The 7,534-nt window shown below is 48.3% G+C and overlaps 1 pseudogene; it reads left to right on the top strand.

Annotated features, from left to right (window-relative positions):
• Positions 1-595: 595 nt before the first annotated feature.
• On the top strand, positions 596-7,276 carry LOC110594821 (annotated as a pseudogene).
• Positions 7,277-7,534: the final 258 nt, after the last annotated feature.

Raw genomic sequence — 7,534 nt, 5'->3', positions numbered from 1 at the left:
AGCTCAGTTCTCCTAGTAAAACTATATTAAAGTCAGTTACTTTTTTTTTTTTTTGAGTTGGAGTCTCTGTCATCCAGGTTGGAGTGCAGTGGTGCAATCATGACTTACCACAGCCTTGATCTCCTGAGTTCAGGCAATTCTTCCACCTCAGCCTCCCAAGTAGCTGAGACTATGGGCACACGCCACCACACCCAACTAATTTTTTATTTTGTGTAGACACAAGGTCTTGCTATGTTGCCCAGGATGGTCTTGAATTCTTGGACTCAAGTAATCCTCCTGCTTCAGTCTCCCAAAAACTGGGATTATAGGCATGGACCATCACATCCTATTTTAAATTTTCTAGTAGTCACATTTCAAAAGTTTGGTTAAAAGATGAAATTAATTTTAATAATTCATTTTATGTATTTATCTAAGTCATGACCATTTTAACATGTAATCAATATAAAAATTATTCATGAGATATTTTACATTTTTTTAACATACTAAGTCTTCAGACTCCCATGTGTATTTTATAGCAGCTTAAATTTGGACATTAAATTTTCTTTTTTTTTTTTTGAGTTGGAGTCTCACTCTGGGATTACAGGCATGAGCCACCATGCCTGACAGAAGGAAGGAGGTTCAGAAGAGAAATAGCGTGCTCAAGGTCACATTGCTACAGGAGTTTGCACTGTGAGTTGTGCGGTCTGAGAGGGTGACCCTTTGACACATGTGGCGACCAAGCACTCAAAATATACTGAACACAAAAGAGAGTGAATTTTACATTTTATTGATATTTAACTAACCTACATTTAATTTAAAGACTGAAGCCATGTAATGTATTTCTCTGTGAAAGCAACTTGATTATTTTGGTGGGACTACATTTCACTTTAACTGTTGAAAATTTAATGTCCAGCCGGGTTCGGTGGCTCAGCCTGTAATCCCGCGCTTTGGGAGGCTGAGGTGAGTGGATTGCCTGAGCCCGTGGGTTCGAGACCCACCTGGGGAACTTGACGAGACCTCATCTCTACAATACATCAAAAAATTAGCCAGGCATGGTAGTGCACGCCTGTAGTTCCAGCTACTGGAAGGCTGAGGCGGAAGAATCGCCGGAGCCCACTCCCGGCCACTGCACTCCAGTCTGGGTGACAAAGCAAGACCCTGTCTCTAAAAGAAAAAGAAAGAAGAGAACTGAACTGGCATTTATTGATCATCGACTGTGTGTCAGCCCTGGACTTCGGATATTTCCTCTCATTAGAACATCACAACCAGTCCTCAAGGTGGGCGTTGTCACCACAACCTGGTCCGTGTCCCTGAACTGCCTCTCCCAGGCTGATGGAAGAAGCCAGTTACCCTGCTGGGGTGAGAGGCTGGGAGGGCAGCCTTCTCACTGAAGCCCTCTGGGGAAATTCACCTATGTCTTTCCATACCTTTAAGACATCCGCCTGGGAGGCTGCCTGCTGGCTCTTTCCTCTCTTGCTTTCTCTCCTCTCCCCTCCCCTTGTCCTCCCACTCTCTCTTCCTCCCTTCCTCTCTGCCCCCCCCCTTCACTCTCAACCCTTTTCCAAAAGATCTGGGAGCCGCTTCTCCAGTCTGTTTAGACCCTGCCAATGCCTCGTCGCAGACATGTTTCCCTCCCACGGGAACAGGGGGTGGCAGATGGCTGCACAGATCCATGCGGAAAGGGAGGGCCACCTCCCACAGGCCCCTCCACGTCTAGACGGGAGCTTCCTGAGACATGAATAATGAGAGAAATCCAGCAACAGAATGCCCAGAACAAGCCGCTGAATTCTCCAGCACTCGAGATGTTGTTGCAGAAGCTGGACAGGGTCCTTGGCTCACTCCAGAGATTGTGGCAGAAAGTTGGAGGTTGAAGTCTAAATGGTGGGGCTTGGCCGGGCGTGGTGGCTCATGCTTGTAATCCCAGCACTTTGGGAGGCCAAGGCAGGAGGATCACTTGAGCCCAAGATTTCAAGACCAGCCTAGACAACATAGCAAGACCTTGTCTTTATTTTTTAAAAAATCAAAAAATTAGCAGGGTGTGGTTGTGCATACCTGTAGTCCTACCTGAGCCCAGGAGGTAGAGGCTGCAGTGAGCCATGGTCATACCACTGCACTCCAGCCCGGGCAACAGAGTGAGACCCTGCCTCAAACAAACAAACAAAAAAACACAAACCTGCCGGGCACAGTGGTTCATGCCTGTAATCCCAGCACTTTGGGAGGTCGAGGTGAGAGTACTGCCTGAGCCCAAGGGTTCAAGACCAGCCTGTGCAACTTGGTAAGACCTCGTGTCTGCAATAAAATAAAATTTTAAAAAAATTAACCAGGTGTGGTAGTGCGCACGTGTGATTTCAGCTCCTTGGAAGGCTGAGGTGGAAGGATCACCTAAGCCCAGCATGTCAAGACTGCAGTGGCCATTTAATTTATTTTAATTTATCCAGCCTGGGCAACAGAGTGAGACTCCATCTCAGAAAAAAGAAAAAAAAAATCCATTCAATTCTCCTAACAAGGATGTGAGGCAACCACTTTTCAGATGAGGAAAGGGAAGCCCAGAGACATGTGATAACTTGGCACAAGGTCACTCAGCTCATCTGTGCCAGAGCTGGAACTTGAACCTCAGCAAGTATGAATTCAGGGACCAGATTCCTAACCAGTATCCCATGGCTGTGTATGATGGAGTGCTTCCTGCCAGGTCTTATATTATTATGTCACAGGTTCTGACTAATGCTCTGGTGTTTGAGCAGGACCCTCATTCTTACATACAAATCCCAGACATCCAGGAGCCCACACATGCTCCAGCCCCTGCCCTGGGCTCTGCAGACAGAGAGATCACTACAAAACAGCACCCGTCCTTACAGGCACCAGGGTCTGGCATCGCAAGTGCAGGACCCATGCCAAAAGCTGGCAGAGGCACCGACAAGCCTCTGTGAGGGTAGGAAGGTGGGACCAATTCTGCTTCAGCCAAGAAGTTAGTTGACATGAAGAGGCACTCTCCCACCTCCCCGTCCTATGACAACTGACGACCCTGGAGAGATGAGTAAGAAGTTGTTGGCTAGAGAAGGCAAAACAGCACGGTTCCTGTTTGACAAAGACAGAAATTCAGCTCAAAGGCACACAATTTAAGTGGTGATGACCTCTCTACATTCATTTCTGGTTCTTCAGGGGTGACCAAACGGCCCTAAACTTTTCTACCAAGATCCTGAATGAAGGCTGGGCAAGGTGGCTCATGCCTGTAATCCTAGCACGTGGGAGGCCGAAGCAGGAGGATTACTTGAGCCCAAGAGTTAGAGATCAATCTGGGCAACACATGGAGACCTTGCCTCTACAAAAAATCAAATAAATTACCTGGGCATGGTGGCATACACCTGTACTTCCGGCCACTCGGGAAGCTGAGGCAGAAGGATCGCTTGAGCCAAGGAGACCAAGGCTGCAGTAAACTGTGCTCATGCCACTGCACTCTAGCCTGAGTGACAGAGTGAGACCCTGACTCAAAGAAAAAAAAATCCTGAATGAGCAGTGAGACAATTCTGGGCCCCAATCCCCACTTAGCACATTTTATTTTTATTTTTTTCATTTATTTAATTTTTTTTGAGTTGGAGTCTCATTCTGTCGCCCAGACTGGAGTGCAGTGGCATGCTCCCGGCCACCGCAGCCTCCACCTGCTGGGCTCTGGCAATCCTTCCGCCTCAGCCTTCCAAATAACCAGAACTATAGGCACGCTACCATGCCTGGCTAATTTTTGATTTATTGTAGAGACGAGGTCTTGCCAAGTTGCCCAGTTGGGTCTCAAACCTGCGGGCTCAGGCAATTCACTCACCTTGGCCTCCCAAAGTGCTGGGATTACAGGCTGAGCCACCAAGCCCAGTTCACTTAGCACCTTTTAAACTGAGTGACCTTAGGCAAGTCGCATAGTTGCTCTGACCCTCAGTTTCTTCATCAATAAAATGGGCACAGAGATACTGCTTTCACAATTGTTGTGGGGATTAAATAAAATAATGTGCCTAGCACAGTGCCAGAAAGATGGAAACACTCAGTAAGTAGTAAGTACTCTCATTATTTTCAAAAATAAGTTGCAAGCCAGGCAAGTGATAAGCACATGTAGTCCCAGGTCCTAAGGATGCTGGGACTGAAAGATCATTTGAGCCTAGGAGTTCAGGTTCAGCCAGGATAACATAGCGTGACCCCCATCTCTACAAAAATTTTTTTAAAAAATTAGCCGGCCGGGCTCGGTGGCTCAGCCTGTAATCCCTCACTTTTGGGAGGCTGAGGTGAGTGGATTGCCTGAGCCTGCGGGTTCGAGACCCGCCTGGGCAGTGAGACCTCATCTCTACAATAAATAAAAAAATCAGCCGGGTGTGGGTAGCACGCGCCTGTAATTCCGGCTACTCGGAATGCTGAGGCGGAAGGATCGCTGGAGCCCAGCCCAGACCGGAGCGGCCACTGCACTTCAGTCTGGGCGACCGAGTGAGACTCCAACTCAAAAAAAACAAAAAAATAAAAAATAATAAAATAAAATAAAAAATAAAAATTAGCCAGATGTGGTGGCACACTCCTGTAGTCCCAGCAACTTGGGAGGCTGGGGAAGAAGGATCGCTTAAAACCAGGAGTTCGAGTCCAGTCTGAGCAACATAGCAAGACCCCATCTCAAAATAAGAAAAAAGGTTGCAATGTAACCTATGCTTATAAGACAATCCAGCAACTCAGTCCCTTGATGGTAAATAGTGAAATGTACTGTTGAATGCCATTGAGAAGATACCATCACTGGGAAATTCCAGAATGCTCTCTGCCCCTCAACTGAAACTGCACGTTGAAATCACCCATGCCTACTTCCTGGCATCTTGTTTTCACTGGACTGGATGGGGCTCAGCATCATTATTTTGCAAAGCTTTCCCAGGTGATACCATAGGCAGGCAGGGTGAGGACCTCCGAGAGGTGGGAGGGAAGAGGTGACTTTGGGGCAGGGGTTCTGGAACAGGACAGGGGCTGAGAACGACCTGGAAAAAGATAACAGACCTGTGGATGTCCACTTGAATGATTATTCATTCACAACATTGGCCGGGCGCAGTGGGTCATACCTGTAATCCCAGAGCTTTGGGAGGCGGAGATGAGAGGATTACCTGAGCCCAGGGGTTTGAGACCAGCCTGAGCAACTTGGCAAGACCTCATCTCTACAATAAATCAAAAGAAAAAAAATAGCAGGGCATGGTGGCACATGCCTGTGGCTCCAGCTACTTGGATGACTGAAGTGGAAGGTTGCCTGAGTCTCACAGGCCGAAGCTGTGGTAGCTGTGAGAGTGCCAGTGAATTCCAGCTTGGGGGACCAAGTGAGACACTGACTGGAAAAAAAAAAAACTTTCAGTTTTACACGTTTCCTATATGGATATTCTATATCACACTCTTAACATAGAGAACTTTGTGTGTGTGTGGGTGTCAGAGTCTTATCCACATTGGAGTGCAATGGCAAGCTCACGGCCACCACAGCCTCGATCTGCTGGGCTCATGCAATCCTGCTTCAGTCCTCCATGTAGCTGGAACTACAGGTGTGCATCACCACACCTGGCTAATTTTTTTTTTTATTTATTGTAGAGATGAGGTCTCGCCATGTTGTACAAGCTGGTCTCGAACCAGTGGGCTCAGGCAATCCTCTTGCCTCTGCCTCCCAAAGTGCTAGAATTACAGACTTCAGCCACCAAGCCTGGCCTAACAGGGAGAATTTAAAATGTACACCAAGAAAACAAACCAAAATAACACATCTACAGGTGCCATGACCAGTTCCCCAAATCATCAATCCACAGCCAGCCCTGCCCTGTCCGCATGCCAGGCTCTCACCACACCAGTATTTCAAGGCAAATGCCAGGCATGAAATCATTTCATCTGTATTTCTATGTGCCACTCTAAAAGATTAGGGGTCTTTTTTTTTTTTAATAATACTACCTTACCATGTAGGAAGTGAACCATTCTTTAATGTCAGCAAATATTCAACAAATGTTCAAATGTCTAATTGTCTCATATATACTTTTCTGTTGCTGTTGTTTTCTAGGTATTTAAAAAAGATTTCTATAGAAGACAAGTGGCTGCTTTGTCTTCTAAGTCTCATGTGTGCATTCTGCTTCAGCCCTTTGCATTCATTCATGTGCATATGAATCTTCTGGGGTTCTGATTAAAATGCAGATTCTGAGTAGGTCCGGGGCAGGGTCTGAGTTCTGCATTTCTGACACACATCCAGTAGATGATGCCATGCTGTTGGTGCATGGACCAGGCCTTAAGTAGCAAAGCTCTATTTCATAATAAAAGGAAACCTTTTTTTTTTAATCGGGGGTCTCACTCTATCACCCAGGCTGGAGTGCCACTGCAGCCTTGAATTCCTGAGCTCAAGCAATCTTCCCACCTCACCCTCCCTCATAGCTGGGACTACAGGTGTGCACCACCATGTCCAGCTAAATTTTTGTTTGTTTCTTGGAAAGATGAGGTCTCATTATGTAGTCTAGGCTGGTCTCTAACTCCTGGGCTCAAGCAATCCTCCCACCTCGGCCTCCCAGGAAATCTTTTTTTTTATTTTAGATGTGTGGTACAATTCAGAGTCAGGTATACAAATGGTCATTATGCAGGTACCCTTCTTAATGAGGTGTGCCCCCTAAAAATGAGGTCTCATTATGTAGTCTAGGCTGGTCTCTAACTCCTGGGCTCAAGCAATCCTCCCACCTCGGCCTCCCAGGAAATCTTTTTTTTTTTTCCCCAGATGTGTGGTACAATTCAGAGTCAGGTATACAAATGGTCATTATGCAGGTACCCTTCTTAATGAGGTGTGCCCCCTCCTCTTCTTTTTTCTTGGAAATCTTTTTTTAAACAAAATAAGGTTGATGTCTTGGGAGGGCCCAGCTTGGTATAAAATCCTGGGAGGCTGTTCAGGCCAGACCCGATCGGCGAGGAGAGCGAGGGCATCCACGAGGTGCTGGTGCTCGCCATCCAGAAGTCCGACACGGGCCCGCGGCGCACGCTATTCTCCAACATCATCCTCTCGGGAGGCTCCATCCTGTTCACAGGTTTTGGCGACAGGCTGCTGAGCGAAGTGAAGAAACTGGCTCCTAAGGACGTGAAGATCAGGCTATCTGCACCCCAGGAGAGACTGTACTCCACGTGGATTGGCGGCTCTATCCTCGCCTCCCTGGACGCCTTGAAGAAGATGTGGGTCTTCAAGAAGGAGTCTGAGGAGGACGGCGCCCGGTCCCTCCACAGGAAAACCTTCTAACTCCAGACATCGTCTTCACCGCTCTCCGCAGTCAACTCCGCTTTACAGCTCGCTTCCCTGAGCCGGGAGTGCTTGCGAGGAAGCGCGGCGTGCGCGGGTTCGAGTGCGTGCGCGCAGGGGAGCGCCGAGCGGCCCCGGGGCCCCGGGCCGAAAAGGCGACCAACTGCCCACGAGGCGAGGCGACAACGGCCTGAGGCCTGGGCTGACGCCAACCGGTTCTGGCTCTGATGGGGACAGCGCTGGCCGAGGCCGTGTGCCGTGCGGGCCCGCGTTGCTGACCGCGGGGAGGCGGGGAGGGAGGTAAGCCGC

This window comes from Carlito syrichta, unplaced genomic scaffold (genome assembly GCF_000164805.1).
Source record: "Carlito syrichta isolate Samal-C Ts95f unplaced genomic scaffold, Tarsius_syrichta-2.0.1 Scaffold142996, whole genome shotgun sequence".
Lineage (NCBI taxonomy): Eukaryota > Metazoa > Chordata > Mammalia > Primates > Tarsiidae > Carlito > Carlito syrichta.
Note: the sequence above shows the minus strand (reverse complement) of the source record. Positions and strands in the feature narration are given on the sequence as shown.